The sequence below is a fragment of the Athene noctua genome, chromosome 2 (genome assembly GCF_965140245.1).
Source record: "Athene noctua chromosome 2, bAthNoc1.hap1.1, whole genome shotgun sequence".
In the NCBI taxonomy this organism is placed as follows: domain Eukaryota; kingdom Metazoa; phylum Chordata; class Aves; order Strigiformes; family Strigidae; genus Athene; species Athene noctua.
In genome coordinates this window covers 136,292,545-136,313,837 of record NC_134038.1, presented here as the reverse complement: position 1 = coordinate 136,313,837, position 21,293 = coordinate 136,292,545, and the positions used below count along the sequence as shown (strand labels likewise).

Here is a 21,293-nt window from a genome sequence, read left to right as displayed (position 1 = left end):
TTCTTGTCCCATAAATATAAATGAATTTTAATTCAGAATTGTTTAGGAATATAGTTTATATGAGCTCAGTTGGTTCAAGACTATATTTTTGATGGATATGGCCTTCTGTTTGTTCAGCTGTAGGAAAGAGGAATGCAATCCAGGTTGATGGTGAAAAAGAGTAAACAAAATGCCATAAACTGAAGATTCTGGAATTTATGACACCCGCTTTAGATACAAACTTGCAAAAAAAAATAATTAAGAAGCATTACAACTCCTGAACTCCTGAACTGAGATGCAAAGCCAATAAATAATCATCAATATAAAAGAACAGAAGGAAATAAAACAAAGAAAGAACTGAAAAACCCCACCCCAAACCTACCAGAAACACTACAGATTGTGTACTGCATTTTTTAATCTTCAGAATTTAATTAGCCCAGAAAGAGTATTTCCATCACTCTGACACACACATTGTCTGTGCATTCACATAGATATGTATTTGGCAAACATGATAAGCTTAAACTATAATAAACAATAACTCGAATGTATTTCACATTTTTTTCTAAATAGTAGATAAACTCATTTCAACTGCTTTGAGAAAACTGTATCTTCCTCCTGGCCTAACACGCAGAAGTACTCAAATAAAGCCTCATGTGTTTTAGTTAGTTACCTCCACCACTTAACCACTGACCAGTTCAGACCTGCTCTTTCCTCCCTGGTTCCAAAAGGCTCTGCGGCACTACCAGGGACCCCAGCCTGGAGAACAGACTGGAGAGCTGCAAGCTGGGTTTTGTTCACACCATGTCTGCAGCACTAATGATGAAAATACTGAAAAACAGAAGGCTAAACTGGAACTTTATTTGAAAATAATCAAGCAATACGGCCAGCAGAGGGAGCCATAAGGCAGAAACGATCATGAAGCTATGAAATCACAAGAAATTTCTATTCAGAGGGTAGTTTGGGGATGGTTATGGAGTTTTGCATTGTGTGTCCCCTTCCCAAGGGCCTTCCTACAAACTATGTGCAGATCTTCAAGTGCTCTGCCTAGTAGAGAGATCTCCTTGTGCTGTATTTTCTGAACAGAGTTGGGTTTTTGTTTTTTTTTTTTTTTCATTCTTCTCTCTCACTGCTGCCATTCCCACTTAACCAGCCAGCCTGGGTAGCAGGCTGACTGAGGAGGGTCGGAGGGTGAGCTTGCCAACCCCTGGCAGTTTTGGCAGCAGGATGAAGCACCTGTCCCCCCACAGACTGGCTTCTAAGAGATGAGCAGTCAGGCAGTCGGTCACCCACTCTGAACTGGCTCCATTCAAACTGCTTTTGAAAGGATGACAAAACTTAACTAGTGTTATCTCTGTTGATCAGTCCCGGTGTTCCTCAACCACAGGTTAATGTGGGAGAGCATCTGAGTAACATCAGTCCCACAGGCAGCAGCCTTCTCCTGATGCATTCGCAGTAGCATCGCAGGAAATGAGAAGGCAAAAACACAGCAGAAAGATTCAACAAGCCTCTCAAGCCAAAGCACCAACTAATCAGATAAAGCTATTATGACATCCTGGCAAGCATGAGGAAGACCTATCTCAATACTCCTTACTTTATGACAACAAAGGGCAATAATCTGCTGTTGTAGCTACACTGTTAGACCTGTCTCCTCGCTGAGATAAATTCAGTGCAAGACATTAGGTAACATTTGTTGCTTCCGTTCTTAGCTTGCACCACTTAATATTATTAACGTGACTTAATTTTAAAGTCTGTACCACTACCTTTCATAAATCAGGATCTATACTTCCTCCTTTATTCAGAAAAAAACCCACCCCCCAAAAAAAACCAAACACACACCCCCCCAAAAAAAAAAAAAAAACAAACAAACAAAACATAAATATGCAGTTCATTATCTAGCAACTATAACCACAATTTCACAGGCCTGCAAAACAGTATTCCTTAGTATCTGTCAATCTTCTATTCGACAGAATTATCGGGAAAGTATAGAAACCATCTTGCCACCAAAATAAAACACTTGAATCCTGAGACACTCACTAAATATGGTGTTTTCTTGATATTTCAATGTTATTCACAAAATCACAGCTAGGGAAAAAAAAAATCCATGCACTTCACAGAGAGTACCAATAATTACTGTCCTCCCTCTTTGGCATGATATTCAATTCATAACACTCTTGACTTAGAACACTGTTGAAAAGTAATAGAAAAAATGTTTAATAATCACTATCCAAGCCAAATTATATTTATAGATATTTATGCCAAATGGGAACCAAATATTAGGCTTATAACAAGCTAGTTGATAAAACTATGAAAACACTGCATGAGTTGTTTAAGGAAAGGAGTCTTACAAAGGCAGAATAGACTTTTTAGCTGCTTGCTTGCAAGCACAACCCAGAACATGCTCCTCCTCTTTTGAAACAATGACATTTTCACAGTATTAAAAAAGCCCCACCTTTTAATCTCAGGAAAATACCACTTCTTAGAAGCTTTGGTATAAATAACCAGTACCAACCACCAACAACACCCTGCACTGGAATTTACCTGGACACTGGAATTTACCCAGACACTGGAATTTACCCAGACAGCCACGCACAAAGTGCTTCAGATAGTGTCTCCAAATACTAGGACACCTGACAGTGAGTTCAAAGTAATTTTGACATACTCACTACAGAAAACTCTGCAATTTTGTGCAAAGGAGGGATAAATGACAAAGAGAGGGCAGCAATGATGTACCGGCTACTTTGTGATTTTAACCTATTGTAGCTGACTTGTAATTTGCTCTTACCACTTTTACTGTCTCAAGCACTACTGAAGTTTAATATTAAACACTCCCTGGTTCAACCCTTAGATAATATATTTATATTATTATAATATTTTATAATATTATAATAATATAATATAATATAATATAATATAATAATATTATATTATTATAATATCTTTATTTCTTTTTAAAGCAACACTTACAGTTTGGAAATTAATTTGTAGCTTTTCTGTAACACCTAGGTGGCTGCCTTAAATCACCATAGTGATCCCATGACTACCATCCATCAGAAACTTCCCATAGTAATGCCACAGTGAGTTCTAGCAACTAACCACTTCTGACCAGCTCCGTGCTCAATGTAAATTGGATAGAGCAAATTTAGACGAGATATGAGCCATGTGTCTTTGACATAAAACTAAAGAAAGTTCCAGACATCTGCCTCAACAGGATTTTGTTCAAAAAAAAAGACTCCTACATACCAGTTATAAATATACAGAAGGTTATATATATTTATTCTAGAAACGTATATTTGATAAAGATGACCTTCTCTGCAGAATGAATTGGAAAAGTTTGTTGGTGAGAATATGAACCATGGAAATTAAAAAGGGTGCAGACAGCATTCTGTTAGATCAGGGCTTGTGTTCAAAGACAAGACTACAGCAGGGCAAATAAATTGGAAGGATCTGTCTTTTTTTTTTTTTTTTAATGTCGATATTTAATAAAATACAGAGTTGTGCCGTCTGTATGTAAAGCAACGTAATTTAACTATCTGTGGCTGTACTTACACCATGATCATCAACTGCCCACATACATATGGTATGGAAATACTGTACATCCTTTAGTTCCTCAACACATGGGTCTGTTCTGTCTGAGCTCTCTCTCACTCCAGAAGGAAAAGCAACCTGTCCATACATGGGGTCGGTTCCAGCCGGGAGATGGCAGCAGTAGGCAGAATGACTGCAATGGTTCCCTCATTTATTTTGTGTATGTGCTCTTATAGTCCTAAGGTCAACCTTAAAAAAAATATAAAAATATGGGGGGGAGGGGCACAGAAAAAAAGAAGCATTTTTCAAGGTCACAATATTTGCAGTTACACTGAAGTAATATGTTTGTGGTTTCTGATACTCACCGTTAATTCAACACTATGAATGGCAATTAAAATTAACAGAAGAGATGATACACTCATGGTTCCTATGGCAATCTATGTCTACTAGACAGGAACTGTGGCTGCCGTTTAACTAGTTGCCTTCATGCTGATTACTGCACAAGAAAGGAATTTTTATATTTTTATTTTAAAGAACAGTACAGTCCCTTTCATCCATCCTCCTTTCCTTCTTTATTGATAGGTCCCTCTGAAGTCTATCATGCAACTCTTCAGATGGGCTAAACAGTACAGGGACTCCTCATGGAGCTGTGTTAACTCTTCTCTGGAGTAAGTACTGCAAACTATTCATCTGGCAGTGCCATCACCACACCTACGGCTGCTGCCACTTCACTTAAACCTGCTGTCAGGGTGGCAGAGGGGACCGGTCTGTATTGAAAATGCGCTACCTGAAGAGGGTTGTCACCAGTCAAACTTTTCCATCCAAAGCTACCTACACCATTTTCTCAGACTTGTGGCTGCATCTAATCCATTTTCTTTTGGAGGAAACACAGGTATAATTATTAAATGTAAATAAAATGTAAATATTCAGTGACTATTCAATGACATTTTACAAAATGAAAGGAGAAAAACTAAAACCATTGTATACACACATATTAGAATGAATTCCAAAAGAGTAAAGACAACATCAAAAAGCAGGCAGAATAGTGAACAAGTGAAAGACTTCTGGCACTATTAAGAGACCTTCCTTCAAAGAATCTATGGCATGGATAGAGTCTGTATCAGGAGAGATTTTGAAGATACTAGGGGGAAAAAAGCCCACATTATGGTATTTGCCATAGGTCTACTGAAACAAATTACAAGCAAAGGAAGGTGTAAAACAGGATGGTGTTTGACCATTGCCATAATGGAGAAGTCTTTCAATGGAGGCAGTATTTTTTAATATACAGAAATCTTGAGTAATACTTATATATACATTGAAAAATGCCTCAACACAGGAAAAAGCTAAGAAGAGAGAGGCAGTTTAGGTCAGGCTATAAAGAGGCAGAACCGGAGATGTTTGGACAACAGGGGCATGGCTGGAAATCAGTTTAGGAACAATGTTCCAAAGTGACTGGAAAGAAGAGATAGGTGGAAAGGAAAACATAGGAGGGATGAAAAGAGAAGACTGCATCCCATCTGTCTCCTAGGATGTTAAGATCTTGTCAGAGGATGAAAACTTAACAATGGAAATAAAAACAGGGAATAAACAGTCAGCTGCAAGGCCTGGCAAATTCTTCTCCCGCAAATATTTTCCAAAATTAACAGGAAGACATCAAAAACTCTGTGACCATCATATCTCTGCTTTACTTGAAACAGCGCCTATCCCTGTGGCAGTGCAATGCTACCTCTTGTCTTACCGCTGGCCCAAGCAGCCAGAGCCCTGGAAGCAAAAGCTAGCACAGGTTCTTCTCAGCAGAGGGGGTCTTAAACATGTAATGTAACAACCAGAGAGCATAAGGCCTGACAGTAACTATCTATCCTAAAAGCCACAGAGATGAAACTACTAAATAAACAAACAAACAAATATCTTGGTATTAGCAGCAATAGGTTTCAGTGAGTTGATCTTAAAAAACAGCTGGGGAACTAACTTTACTTTCAATGGCATATTAATGCTGCAAACATTTTTCTAATATAAATATGCTGAAACATACAGTCACATAAAGGACAGGCATTTTCTTTATTTATTACTACCATATTATAACTTTATTTTGAAAAGGGATTTAAAACTTAATTAAAAAGTCTTCAGAAATCCTCAGGACTTCTTCCTTCCTTTTCCGTACATTAAGCTCTTTCAAACAAAGCAAGATGCTAAGAATTAATCTCCATGGTAGTCATTTCAGGGAGAATCAGAATTTCAATAGGACATGAAAAGCTGCTTAAAAAGCGAAAAGTGTTTGTGAATTCTTTCAGGAGGGGGAAAAATAAGATGGTTGTTTAGTTTACCATGTAAGAAAAAGAAACTGTATCTTTGATTAAGGTGCACTGTGGGCTTAGAGCTAAGCAGGAGAGATCCTAGTTAGTAAACATCATCTCACTCATTCTTAAGAAGCTTAAGAAATTCCATCACCAAAATACTTGGCTTGGTCTATCAGAATAACTGAAGTAACACATACAACTCATGTTGTAAGGAGGACTAATCCAAAACCTGATTTCAAACATTTAACATCAAAGCATCCTACTGGGATGGATATTTCATAGAATCATAAAATCGGTAGGTTGAAAAAGACCTTTAAGATCACCAAGTACAACCATTAACCTAGCACTGCCAAGTCTACCACTAAACCATGTCCCTAAGTGCCACATCTACATTTTAAACACCTCCAGGTATGGTGACTTAACCATTTCCCTGGGCAGCCCATTCCAATGCTTGACAACCCCTTCAGTGAAGATATTTTTCTTGATATCTAGTCAAAACATTCCCTGGTGCAACTTGAGGCCATTTCCTCTCATCCTATCACTTGTTACTTGGGAGAAGAGATCAACACCCACCTCCCTGCACCCTCCTCTCAGGTAGCTGTAAGAGGGCGATGAGGTCTCCCCTCAGCCTCCTCTTCTCCAGGCTAAACAACCCCAGTTCCCTCAGCTGCTCCTTATTAGACTTGAGCTCTAGACCCTTCCCCAGCTTCACTGCTTTTCTTTGGACACGCTCCAGCACCTCAATGTCTTTCTTGTAGTGAGGGGTACAAATCCAAACACAGTAATCAAAGTGTGGCCTTACCAGGGCCAAGTAGGGGGAGTACACTTCCCTAGTCCTGCTGGCCACACTATTTCTGATACACGCCAGGATGCTCCTGGCCTTCTTGCCCACCTGGGCACTAAGTTGCACCTTTAGATCATCTGTGTAGATGTTGTTATAAAGAGAAAAAAGAAAAGGAAAGTATCTTTTTGCAATCTTGCAGATTTTAGGTGATAATGAGGAGCCTCAAAAATAATCTCAGTGCTCCATATTTTTTTTTCAGTATCATATCAATACTAATTTAAAGCACCATCTGTAGGTTTCTCTCTGTTATTTGGCAATTTTGCTGATGGCTGAAGAAGCATTAATTCCCAATCAGTCATCTACACGACTATGTCCAACATGATGTAACAGTTCAACACAGTCAATGGTCAGAGATTTGGGATAAAATGCTAATTTGTCAGACTAGATATTTCATTGGCCATTTTGGGTCCATTGCTCTGGCTATGCTCCCTCCTAGCTTCCTGCACACTTGCACATTAGTAGGACATGGGAAGTTGGAAAGTCCTTGATTTCTTAGCAACAACTGAAAACATCAGTGTATTACCAACATCCTTCTCATACCAGATCCCACACTGAATCCAAAACACAGCATTATTCTAGCTACTAAGAAGAAAAATTAGCTCTATCTCAGCTGAAACCAGGACACCAACATACTCTAAAAAAGGAATCAAGAGGCAGAGCTTCTTTGACATCTCACGTAGTTCAGTGAGAGTTTGACATATCACAGGAAACAAAAATCAAAGAAAATAAGGATGGGAAAGAGAAAGGTGGTCAAAAGATGTAGCTGAGTGTAGAAACGTGAGGAGTTTCCCTTTAAAAGGTATTACACCCAAAAGGATAGTCCACTTGCGTGACCAGAACACTTAGGCAGAAAGATAAAGTCTCAGCCACTTTTATATAACTAAAGCCCATAGAACGCCTTAAGTAAGAAGCAATATAACAAAGCACAACTTCGCTTTCCCTTGGATGATACAGTTACTCAGACTGGCATAGCTTTACAGTATACTGAAACACTGAATTAGATAATATCTGTTCTTCTATGTACTTTTTTTTAGAAATAAATATGGTTTTGTAATGCATTCAGCTGAATATAAAAGGAACTGTCAGAGACCAGAAAGGCTAGAATGGTTAGAAGCAGCAAAAAATTGTACCAAGTTGGTTTTGGTCATTTTCATTGGCACCCACCAGCAAAGGAACAAGTGAAGAACAATTTTATAAATATATTACAGAAATATGAAAAAGAGGACACTTGAAAGCTGGCTGTGTTAACTGTTTCTCTTCAGAATTTGCACAACGTCATCTGGAAAAATATCTGAGGCTTTTTCAGGGCCAGTGTAACTCTAGTCTAGACTTAAATGATTTATTCCCCAAGTTCCATTTTGATGTTAATCCTCTGCACCTTCAAATGATGTTAAATTGAAAAGGATGAGGTGAGATTTCTATTTTAAAAAACACTTAATTGCAATGGATATTCTGATTAACAGCTTGGAAGTATCAAAGGTTATTGCTTCTCAACAGGAGAGCACGCCCAGCTTTGTGTTGCCACACAGGAATGCGGCTGGCACCCAGATGCAGCTTGGACAGTTTGCAACCCTGTATCTGTCCTCATTGCTGAGAAGTCATTTCTGAGTGGACCGTGATACAGATAGATCCACTCCTTTAACACACTGTTTAGCACATGTCTTTTCATCCACAGGTCTCTGTATGCGTACAAAATGTAAGTAAGAATTTTTAGACTCATTGTAAGAGAAGTTCATCTATGACCATAAAATCCGCAACCAGCAAAGGTTCAACAGTGCTTTTCTACATCACACACACACACTAATATACCCTGAAAGACTTTTCATTTGTCTATCCTGGCACCTATGTAATCTTTAAAAAAAAAGGATAAGTATCATCAGAAGCAAAAGTTTCTGGATGCTTATAGGTCAAGGCATGACAATCAACTATTTTGCATTTCTGAAAGACAGATTGTTTCATTTAAAACAGTTAATTTCTTATGTGAATCTCTCTGAAGACCTGTTTGGAGCAAGCGAAACACCCTTTTAAACTTGCAGGTGCATTTTTCATGACAAACAATAATTCATCCGCAAGTATAAATGGCATTCTGCACAAAAGAGGTGGCTTCAATACACATTGTGCAAATACAGTACATCTTAAGGCTAAATGCCAATTTTTCAAAACGTGGCCTGTAACATTTCTCAGAGTATAACCGCATACTTCAGCATCACTTTTATTCTTGATGAACAAAATCTGTTCATCGCCTGTTGTAGTTAGTCTGTACTCAGCAGGTTTCATTGTTAGAAAATAGCTCACCGAAAAGATGGAGCTTCGTTTATTTTGAGCTGTGGAATTTAAGCTATAATTGCCTAATTAGATTTCAAAGCCCACTGACAAGCACGATCAAACTCCATTTCAATATCTTCTGATACAAGAGTGACCCCTACAAGATGTGGGAACCTCATTAGTGATGAACAATTAGAAAATATAAAACTAAAAAAGTTTTAATAAACACAGAGTGAACATTACGGTCAACTACAACAGCTGTTGTGATTTTAGGATTTATAACAGATTGATGACTTGGTGTATGTTACAGTACATTTCCTACATACTCACAAGCAACTCCTACAACATACACCAGATTTTTTAAATTGAAAAAAAAAAAAAAAGGGGGTGTGGGGGGGTGGGGAATATAACCCTTGCATTCCTTTTTGAAACTAAATCTTCAAAATCAAAAACCTTCAATTTCTCATATGTGATGTAGCAGCCTCTCTGAGATTTTATTTTATACATGCACTTCAGAAAACACAAGTAAATTCAAGGATTAACCCAATAAAGGAAACTAATGTTGTAACAGCTAAATTTTGTGTGGTGAACAGACTCAAATGCAAAAGTACCTCCGCTCCCATTATAGGGCATTCCAGGTCATGGAAAAATTAGTCACCTCAGAGGACAAAAACAAAACTGGTGCAGCAAGCAAGAAACAGCCTAAAAGTAGCTAACAGCAATCCAAGATAAACAGACACTGCCTGGGCCATTTGGGTCAATTCTTCACAATTAAAAAAATCAACTTAATGGAAGTTTAATCCCAGGTAGGTGCACACCTAAACTGTTACCAGCACTTCAAAACGTCAAAAGCCAAAACCAAAAAGTAATTTCTTCTAAAGTTTTCCAGAATATTCCTCAAAATATTTAGAACAAGTGTCTGACTTTTCACTTTACAGACCATGGGCCTCAAAAGCAGCAGTACACTAAAAGGAAGAAAGTGGGAGAAAGAGATAAGGTGAGAGTGAGAACAAGAAGAGAGGATGGGAGGGGAAACCAAAGGTGTTGCAGTAGCCTTGAAGAAATTTTATTAGGTGAAATGTGTCCAGTGATCTTTGCAAATGAACAAGGCTCTGTGCTGCAAAGGAAGAAAAAAGAACCGCATTCGTTCCTGCCAATATGACTCAGAGGAAAATTCCTTCCTATCCTAAAACTCAAACCATTAGTCTAACCTGAACGTGCATGCACAACGTGCCACTCGGCCAAGTCTCTTCAGATCCTGGCACGTCCTCCACTCCCCTGCTTTAGCAAAGCACCTCAGAGCATCTGCTTCACTGTGTCTCAAACCACTGCCACGTTTCTGAATCTCACATGATTTATAGCATCAGTTCCCATCTAGTGAAACACAGCACAGCTTCTAGGTATTAAGATAACCAGTTCTGACACCACACGGTGTGCCAGCTAAGCTAGGCTTTCTGACAGGCTAACCAGCAGTGCCACTGGTGGTGCAACGACTTAAGGTCAGAGCAAGGAAAGGAAGTCAGGGGAAAGGTATGCAAAGAAGCAATAGACCTTGGACATAAAGGTGTGCAAGGAAGAGACATGGGGAGAGGCAATGGCAGGATGGGGAGAGGCACGAAGAAGGAAACATCAGCAGCAAGGCTGCACTTCAAGATGACATCCAGTTTCACCTACAGAACTTTTACATGACAAAGGAGTGGCCTTATATCATTCTCTGAACCACGGACACTTATAGTTTACCCTTTTTCTCCCTTCCTCTCCTTTGCTTTTAATTTCAGGGAGGGCAGAAAAGCCAGCCTGTAGCCTAGCAAGAAGGGCAAAAATAAAACAAAAATACCTTTCCAATTACCTTGACCTGAAGACACTCGTACAATTAGATTTTCCTTCCTTACACCTCTTACTTGAAAAACTAAGCCACAGGGCAACTCAGTATATTCATTGTAAAGATGAAATAGAACATTCTTGTCCACTATTCATCCTTCCCTGCTGCTATGGAAATCAACACAACCGTTTATAACTGGGTGCAACTCCACACATTTCATTCAAAAACCCATACTGACCTTACTGTCCTGCATGAAAGGACACCGCTGCCATCCACTCAACAGCATAGTTTCCTACATCTTTCTTTTAGTGAAATATCTTCTGAGAAAGAAAAGAGCAATACTGCGAAAACAACCATGTGCTGGTTTTGGATGGGGTAGAGTTAATTTTCTCCACAGTCGCTAGTACGGGGCTATGTTTTGGATATGTGCTGGAAACAGTTTTGATGATTCAGGGATGTTTTAGCAACTGCTGAGCAGTGTTTACACAGAGCCAAGGCCTTTTCTGCTCCTCCAGCAGGGGAGGCTGGTGGGGCACAAGTTGGGAGGGGACAGAGCTGGGACAGCTGCCCCCAACTGACCAAAGGGACATCCCATACCGTATGATGTCATGCTCAGCACATAAAGATGGGGGAAGAAGGAGGAAGCAGAGGGAGATGTTTGGAGTGATGGCGTTTGTCTTCCAAAGTCACCATTACCCTGCTCTCCTGGAGATGGCTGAGCTCTTTCCTGCCCATGAGAAGTGATGAATGAATTCCTTGTTTTGCTTTCTTGTGCGCATGGCTGTTGCTTGACTTAAACTGTCTTTGTCTCAACCCATGAGTTTTCTCACTTTTATTATTCTGATTCTCTCCCCATCCCACCAGACGGGGAGTGAGCGTGTGGCTCTGGGGGCTTCATTGCCAGATGGGGTTAAACCATGACAAACTGTCATTTACTACTTGCATTTACCAGCATCAGTTTACAGAAGCAAACAGGAAAAAGTCTGTGCTCTGCTGAGACTGGGATTTCCAGCAGTACTGTGCTATTCTTCAGCAATTTAGAGAATCTGACGAAACTCAGAAAAGGAAAAGCTCAATATCCTACAAAGTGGCAAACAATGCCGTAAGACAGTTCCAACTACAGAGAGGGAACAGGAAATACAGTATTAGATCATTGCTTTTTCATCTCATTCCTACTAAGAACCTTTACAGATTATTTAAAGTTATAATTAAGTGTGTTTGGTGTGTCAGTAATTCTACTAACAATTTAATTACTAAAAACTCTTTTTGCCATTAGGCTGTTAACATCTGAGATTGATAACAAAAACACAGGATAATTAGATGGGGATATTTAAACCAAATGGAATTCATGCATTTATTACACACTTGGTTGCTCATCTAAAATTAGGTAACTAATCTGGATATGAATGATGAAAAATAACAATGATAAAAAAAACAATTAAAAAACAATACAGAGATAAATGCAATGAGTTTTTCTCTTTTTAACCGTTAAGTGCCATTTCTATTCCCGATTATAAAAGCAGCCTGATGTGATTTCCTATTTGGTTTATGACTGCAGACTGACAGCAAAGCACATCGTTAATTGATCAGCAGAAAATACTTCATTTCTTTTATAGTTTATGTTTAGGCTTTGATCTTAATTTCTCTTGTGATTTCTGCCAGGATTGTTTGTCATACTTAAAGAAAATCCATGAACCACATAGGAGATGCTAAGCTTATATCTAGGCATTTGTTTATGAATAATCTTCCTATAGTCCAATTTACATAATTTTATTGTTTAGTGGATTCTTCCCATGCAGATATATGACTGCTAGTGCAACTGTACTTAAAGTGGTGTCAATGAAGTGTGCTTCTGAGAGTTATGGTTTGCATATAAAAACTACTCTGAGCTAAAATATAGCATATATCACGAAACAAGGCCTCAGAGGAACGTCAGGAAGAAAATCAGTTTGACTATAGTAACCTATAGGAATGCAAAACACAAATAGAAGATAGAGATTTTTTGAGCATTTTGTAGAGCTTAAGAATCTGTTGGTTTGTTTCGTTTATTTTTAGGGTGATAATGCATGTAGAATTCTGTCTTTGGATTTAAGATACTTAAGAATTAAAAACTGAAAATTATAATTAATATTGTCTTTAGAAGAGTTAGTTTTCCATGTCAAACCAAACATATTGGGAAAAGACAGCATCAGTATTTTTTTTAAAATAACTGAGCTATTTTATATGGTTTTGTCCATTCAAAAAACTTGCAAGTTTTCACAGATGCTAGCACAAGGATCACCTGCTAATTAGACTATAAAATCTAAAATATCATCAGTGTCACAAGAATACTTTCTGACGTCATTGCCCAATGATATTCCTTAGCAAGGACTTATAGACTGTTTATCTTTTATTATATGTTGCTCCTTTCTGAATTAACTTTATGCCCCACAATCTTAAAAGTGTTACTTCAATCACAGGGAAACTGAGACTCAATACACAGGGCAACTCACTCCTGCTGATGAAAATGCCAAAACCCTTTTGTTGCCCAGGTTTAAGTGATCTGGTCCTCTTAATTCTCAATCAGCCCCCAAAAGGTCTTCTGCACCCTGAGAAACTTGTCCATGCTGATCCCAGCTGTCCCAAGTCCCAGACACTGAAAGAGGTGGGCATTAACAAAGAGGACTGATGCCCAGAAAGACTCCTTGTGAACCAACCAACCAGCCTCACCTCTTCCTGCATCTTAGCGAGGCTTCCAGCTTCACTAACACTTCTCAAGACTGGACAACACCATTATCAAAACTGGCACTGACCCAGGCAGGCAGAGCCTAGAAGACGGCAATGAGCTCTGGGCCTTGACATTTTCTGTCACTAAGAAAGACTATATATAACGCTTACTGTCCATTAACCTTGAGGGTTCAAAGTTAAATTTTGTTTATGGTTTACATAGGCTTTGATCTAGCTCTGTATCAAAGGCAAAGCAGAAAATAAGTGTGTTTTAACTACTAATTTTGTTGCATATAAAGGGAAAAAGTGGGAAAGCTGAAAGAAATGTGGTGTAAATAATTCAGATATGGCTGCAATTTGCACATTTAGAATGTGTAATTAAAATATTACAAAGATACAACTGTTTCCATTACAATCTTAGGCTACATTCACATGGTATAACATGGACACGCTTCCTTCTTGCCCTGCTTCTGAACAATGTCAATGTGATGTCAAGCCTGTGTTAATAACTGACTTTTCAAAGCAAGAAAGTTCGCCAACTCTGAAATTTTCAATATAATTCCCACATCCTTTGCTAATAGACTTCTCACTAGCAACACCTCTGTAAAGATGTTTTAAATGTAACCTAATGCTGAAAGTATGAAAAACACAGCACAAAGTTATGTAACAGCAAGAGTTTAGCATATCAAACATAACAAAGGAAGTGCTGTAAAGAATGAGACTCACCACCCCATCACACTGAGAACAGTTAATGGAATATATATGATTCTTTGATGTGCAGGTAAGTCTATGTAATTTAGCAGCATAATATACTAAGAAAAAGCTTTCAGTACTAAATACCTTTTCTGGCTGTTCACAGTTGAAACCAAACCTTAAAATGAGTATTGTACAACTCTCTACATGCTTCCTACTGCATGTATAATTTTCTAATGTTTGTTTCCATGTTTTGGTGTATTCCATCTCTGTTGACAAGTTTTTCCTTGCAAAGGAGTCATTCTTCCTTTTCTTTGTACAAGGAAACCTCTTGGTAGGATTTCCACAGTGATGGAGGTTCTCTGTTTTGAGAGCAGGAAGACAACAATTCATTTTGTTCAAACAATTTTGATTCTTCACACCAAATACCACCTTTGCTGGAAACAAACAAACAAAAATAAAACAATATTTTATAACACCTACATGGGTCTCAAGAGATATCTCTCTATGTAATGAGAACAAGACTATATAGTAGCTTCATACAAAACAACCGTATGTCTCCTAAATTAATCTAATATTACAACAGATATCCAGACAACTGAAGACTAAATTTTATGCTTTTACTACTTTGATATTAAATCAAAATATTCCTAGCTCACATGGAGTGCAAAACATCCTCAAAATAAATGTTTACATGCCAACTACCTACTTACCTATTGGTATTTCTACAGTTGTGCTTAGGCCAAGGAGGCAAGTGAAAAGCTCATGCTGATTTCAGTTATGTATTTTCTGGAAAGCTAACAGAACATGGGAAAGCCTCAGGCAAGAAAAATTAAAATCAAATACCCAGGGGAAAATTCTCAAGTATTTAATGGCACAAAGCAACCGCCAGTTTCTAGGCAGTCAGATATATGTGCACACCACAGCAGGGTAAACTAGACTGCAGATTTACAGATATCTGAATATCCACTGGTATTGTAATAATTAGGACACAAAAGTTCCCCTGAGTCTTTTAAAAAATGCAGGACTGAGGTCTTTGCACAGACACATGAATGCCTTTTTCTACTCATGTAAAAATTGGATGTATAAAACAAATTTCTGATAACAGACTTAAACTGACAAAGTCTACAAGGTTTGAATATTAAAATAAGTTTCAGGGAGTTGTGATACAGACTACTTTGCAAGATGAACTCAAGTGAAGTTTTAGCCACTGATCTGAAAACCATTTAAAACTAAAAACTAAAATGCAAGCAAGGCATAACCTCTCTAAGTATGGCAGTACATCTGGGCATAATTTTAATAAACAAAGAAATAACCTTGTAAACATCTACTACTGCTCCTACTACCACACTGGTTCATCTCAGCTAGTGAAAAATGTTTTTGCCATTCTCAGCAACCAAGGCTTAATGTAGCTGCACAAAACCCATCTGTGTTCATTTTGTGTGACAGATCTTCCTCACCAGCCAGATAAAATGACAAAATCAAGCCACTGAGGCTCTCCAGTGTTTACTTTTATGTAAGAGTTAACTGGTATTAGAAGCAAGGGTCCAAGCAAATGTAAGAAATTAGATGCTAAGTGTACAATAACATTTAGGCCCAGTTTCCCAGTATGGCTTCAGGAAGAGAGTTTTAGTTCTGGGAGGAAGCAATCTGGTACACTCTTAGTCTCATGTTAAAATGCATCAAGACAGAGCATACAATGTGAGTGTTACTAATACTATATACCATATGTTAGTTTAATTTTCTCTCTTATTATTGCAAATGCTCAGGCTAAGTTATGAAATTTCACTATTATTGATATTCTTATCATTAGAAATATCTTTAAAACAAAGCTTGAAAATGTTTCTTTTATCAATGAATTTGTTTGTTGCTGTATTTTAATCTGACAGAATTATTCTTTTCTTAGTGCTCCAAATGAAGCACAGTATTTTATTATTTTTAAAATAATATTTATTATAGTTTTTTGCCTTGTCCTTAACCCTAATTTCAAAAAGAATTTCAAATGAAAAATTCAAATTAGGTAAAATTATCCTACTATTAACAGCAAACTACAGAAACTGTCTTTTTGGTTTGGATTTCACCTGAGCACATAGAATCTTTGTCCTACAAGCAATGTGCTTTGATAGAATGATAATGCAAAAATGTATTATGGGTTTCTAGTCTAAAGCTGCAACAGCCTGAAGATGATTAATTTTGCCAAGTTATTTTAATCTGGATGAAATTTACAGCAGTTAAAGGAAAAAATTAAATGACCTCTTTGAGAAAGCTGAAAGCAAAAGTTGACAGCTGTCGGTGTGTTTTGGGGTTTTTTTCTTCAGTTTTCTGGGGTTAGTGAATGATTATAAGCTATGGTAAATTGTTTCTGCATAATGCAGAAATAAATATAGAAACTTGATGTCACTTCATCACACATACAATACAGTACATTTATGTTAAATTGTACCCTTCGATAAAACACTGCTGAAGGAAACTGAATATAATCCAGTCTAAGACTAAGAACCTTACGAAACACAGTAAAAAAAAGCACACCATGATGATTTCCCAGTCTTTATTTCCTAAACTGAGTTTGATTTTCTATTCTAACATTCTACTCTCTCAGTTAACAGATCGCACTATCATCTCCTGTCTCCCTCCCAAAACTCATAATCCACTTTCTTTTTCTATTATCATATAGACTCCTATGACTACAACATATTTCTACAGCACCCATTAGAGGCAGAGACACATTCAGTAGTATTCATTCTTCCTAGAACATGCACGTCTTTTGACAGCACTGAATGCTTATGAATTATGACTTCTAAATCCAGAAAATAAATTTAAGAAAATTCTAGTCTGCTTTTTGCTAAAAAAACATTCAAACAGATCTGGAACAAAAATGTGATTTTTTTTTTTCTTTTTTTTAAGAAAAAAAACAACGCTTCTTTAATATAGTACAACACAAATGGAGTCTGTCACATTACAAGTCTCAAGGCACTTCACAATTTTCAGCTAAAGCTGACAAAACTCTGTCTAGTTAGATATGACATAGAAAACAGATTTTTCAACTATTATCTTGTGTCTTAACATAGTAGCTGAATCTCAAAACAAAGAACAGAACAAATTCAAGAACACAGTAGCTATTAGAACTGAGATTCAAAGGACTCTTGAATTCAGGGTTAGAAGTGGGCAAAGTCTCTCTTCAGGGTAACAGGAATTTACTCAAAGACAGTATTCCAATCTGTCTTTTGTTATACGAGCTGAATGCTTAGTGTTAAAATCCACGTGCTACATAAAAAGACAGCTCTAATAATAGAAGCAGTGTACCAAATACATGAAAAAATAACACAATTTCCATAGCGATACCTGTGTGAAGAGCAGCAGAGGAATTTTTTTCTATCTGGTCTATACATGTGTCCACAACTTGCAATATTATCTGTAACATCTACAGTCTATATTTCATCTTTTTGTTTCAACATTCCGTGCAGAATCAGAACATCACCAAAAAAATGCTGACATTTTTAATAGTCTCTTCATTATTACTATTATTTTGCAAACATTTGGGACATGAAGGTTGACAGTAAAACAGCCAACAGATTCAGAGAAATTACAAGGAGAAATAGTCACTAGTCTCAAATATTCTGAGGTCAGTCTGTCTCTCCCTCTGTAATACAGAGCAAGTCAGTATAATGCTAGGTCCCAGAGGGCTAAAAATTCATATATATAAATCTCATAGCTCCAAATATTTTACAAGCTGATATGCACAGGAGTTTCTTCACATAACAATGGTTCCTCTAAAAAAGTAGTGCTGGACATACCAGTATAAAAATGAAAATGTCTGTATGTCTGAGAAGTCATTATTAAGTAGCTGATTGTCTGACATATATATGATACTACTAGAGAAAAAAATGTTTTGAGTAACACTGAAGTTAGACATACAGGCATGTTCGTGTATTGCACAGCATATCCACTGTTGACATCTGAAACAATATGCTTTTACTGTCTTTGTTCTGCAAGTTCAAGTGCAAATTGTTTTGTTACATCTGCAAGAAATACATCAAATACTTTTATCGAAGAGCAGTAGTACATGTACACCACTTTCAGATTCCTTATTCTACACTATAGCAAATATTAGTAAATAGAAACATTGGCAACATGGCAATTCCAGCCATCCCTTACAGAACTATGTAGCCCAGAGGTGCTTAGAAAACTCACTGTTTGGAAACCATTCATTTCTAAACTCACCTAACACCGTGCATAATACTATAACATCCTGGCTTGCAACTGAAACCTTTAGGTGCAACTGAAATACAGCTAACCACCACCACCTTCATACTTGTTTAATTATACTAAGCTAGAATTAGGGAGAAAAGTGGCTGAAGAATTACTACTGTGCCAGATCTTAAGATGCTGAGTCTGTTGGGTTTTATTTTTAATCTTCTTGCTGCAAGGAAAGCATGTCTTTGTTTAATGAAAGTTAATCATTTTGGTAATTAAAACCAAGTAGGTGTCTTACAATTCTCAGACATTGCACAAAGCCAAAAGTTAAATGCTGTTTTCAAACAAAAACTTCAAGAGAAATTGTATCCTCTTGACAAGGTGTAAAGACACACACATGCTAATCTTACCAGCTGAAATTAAATTCCTCTTTAGAAACTAGGCTAATGCCCCTTGGAAATGGAAGTGTTTACATATATACCCTACTTTTTAATGAACCCTACATAAAAGGAGATTCAAAGCACTAAAAAATGCATTCACTATTTTTTCTTTATACTAACAAACTTCCAAATAGAAAAACTATGGTCTTTAAGGGAAAAAAAAAAAAAAAAAAAAAAAAAGGTCAAGGGGTTTTGCAGGCAGATTCCTTTTCTTGTGTTCATAGTTTTAAAATCATGTAAGTTTAACAAACTTAAATTACTCAATTTCCACATATGGTCCCTGAAACACTTTAATTCATCATTTAAAATATGTCTTCCCCAGCCACATGTACAATATGGGACCATTTCCAATCAGGACTTACTCTAGGAGTAGCTGAATAGGTTGGTTCTACAAGCACACATTTGCACGCTTCAGATAACAGACTCAGCTGTGCAAATCTAACAGATATAGGGAGAGGATGCTCACAACGAGGTTTATACATCTCCAGAGCAGAACTGCTGTCTGCGCCAGCATCTACAACATGGCCCCTCTGCTGGCCAGTTACCATATGGCAGTATCTCTCATTGACAGAGAGACTGAACATTTCACTGCAAGCTTGTACCTTCCCTTGGATCCATGCAGCTAAAGTCGGGTAAAGTTTCTAAAGTTTCCTATTATGACAAATTCTGATAGCTCCACATGGCAGGGGGCTTAAAAAAAAAAAAAAAAAGTATATGATGAATACAAATCCAATTACTGCACTGCATAATCTAATGCATGAATAAAACAGTTCAAAAAAATTCAAAAATAAGTATTTTGAGCTGGTTTCCTCAGAATTTCTTTCTTATTCAATTACTATTACTGGTATTTGTTCAGCATGTTCTCACAACTATGACATTTTCAGCATAAGTTTTCTAGCAAACAGGAAGTAACATTCCCAAGTTAGAACACACAGAGGCATTTACTGTGTTGCTACTTCAGCAGGAGTGGTCATTTTTTTTTATGAAGTAAGCAAAGATCAGCTCAGGTAGGAAGAAAGAAGTCTCAACACTTACAAAGCAATAAACTCTTTCTCCTTCTTCTGCTTCTCCCATGCCAGCCTTTCACCTTAATGATAAAACATGCAAAAAGAGATCTATTTGGGGATTTTTTCTGCTAGTTCAGCACACCCATGCAGAACAGCATGCTGGTATGACTCCAGTGCTCTCAATGTACAGCAGCATTAAGTGAATAGAGTTAGACTAGAGACTCTCCTTGTACGTATACAAGGGTGTCAGGGTGGCACACTTCAGAGCAGAAAGACAGCCAGATGAAGGGAATTACTGTCAGATCAAATAAGGGAGACTCAAGAGGACAGGGCAAGGATCCAACACCCTTCATCAAGCTGAACTGCATACTGGTGTGTAACTAACTTCACTACGGTCAAAGGACTGCAGACTGCACCAGAGCAAGGCACTACTCAGTAAAAACAAAATCCAAATTAGGAGGAAAAAAAGTCTCGTTTTCTTACTCTTTAGATTATGCAGGAAAGTAAATTGTAATAGGTCATATCTTCTTGTTGTTCACAGTTAAAAGTAGCAGCAGCTAATCATATAAAAAGTCATTAGACCTTCTATTCTAGTCAGAAGTGCATGAACGATTTATTTCTCTCCTTAATCTGATTTTGTACATTCTGTCTGAGGTGTCAGTGTGCTGAGATGAAATTTAAGTGGCATTAACATTTTAAGTTTGCATATTTATACTTGGGGCTTGGCAACAGGAACATGCTTCACCAGGGTATTCATTCCAATGACAAATGAAGTATGAATACAATTTGCACACACAAGCCTGAGGTAGATTCAGGCTACTTACTCATTTTGTAGTTTAGGAATAGAAAGCTCAGAAGAATTTAGGTCTGCACCTACACTGTGAGGAGCTCTGCTCTGCAGCAGCTGCTGTTCATGACCAGCCTTCCCCCACGGCTGCCCCACGGCTCAGGACCCTGTGTCAGCCCCCCAGGGCCATCAGTCCCTGCCCCAGCCATGGGGCCACTGCAGCAGAAATGGCCCCCAGCTCCCCACAGCCCTGCAGCAGCCTGGAGCCCATGGCATTTACAGAGCATCAGGTCTCTGAAGGGATGTTCCCATAACTGTGACAGGGACCCATCCCTACAGCCCTGCCCGCCTGTTCTGGGGCTGTGTCTGATGTCTCTGCCCCTTGTGGGCCTGATCCTGACCCTCACACACACACACACACACATCCCCTCCAGCTGACACACAGCCAGGCCAAGGTTGTGGCAAGTCTACTCACCCCAACAAAGATGGGGCTTCCTGGCTGTTGAGACATAGTGGCTGCAAATTCTTTTTTTCGTGCCCTTGTTCTCAGGTCTTCATGGTAATTGGGGCCCTCAGCCAGTAAGAGCTGATACTGATCAGAGATCAGGTTCAGCTCAGGTATAAATGGCATCCCCTTGAAGAGCCTTTTTGAGCTAGTCCCCTCTGGAGCACCATGGCTGTGGTCAAGAACTCTCCCCTTGGTTTGGGATGACACCAAAGAAAACTCCTTCAGG

The 21,293-nt window shown here is 38.1% G+C and overlaps 1 protein-coding gene across 4 annotated transcripts in view; it reads right to left on the bottom strand.

The window, feature by feature from the left end:
• The window catches only part of HDAC9 (histone deacetylase 9), a 489,493-nt gene that overhangs the window by 365,304 nt on the left and 102,896 nt on the right, over positions 1-21,293 (bottom strand). The window contains exon 1 of one of the 4 annotated variants that reach the window (XM_074900386.1): positions 19,801-19,835. The exons of the other annotated variants lie outside the window; for them this stretch is intronic. The gene's annotated coding sequence lies outside the window, so the exon portion shown is untranslated. Of the gene's footprint in view, positions 1-19,800; positions 19,836-21,293 lie in introns of those variants that run through there. 4 annotated transcript variants of the gene reach the window in all.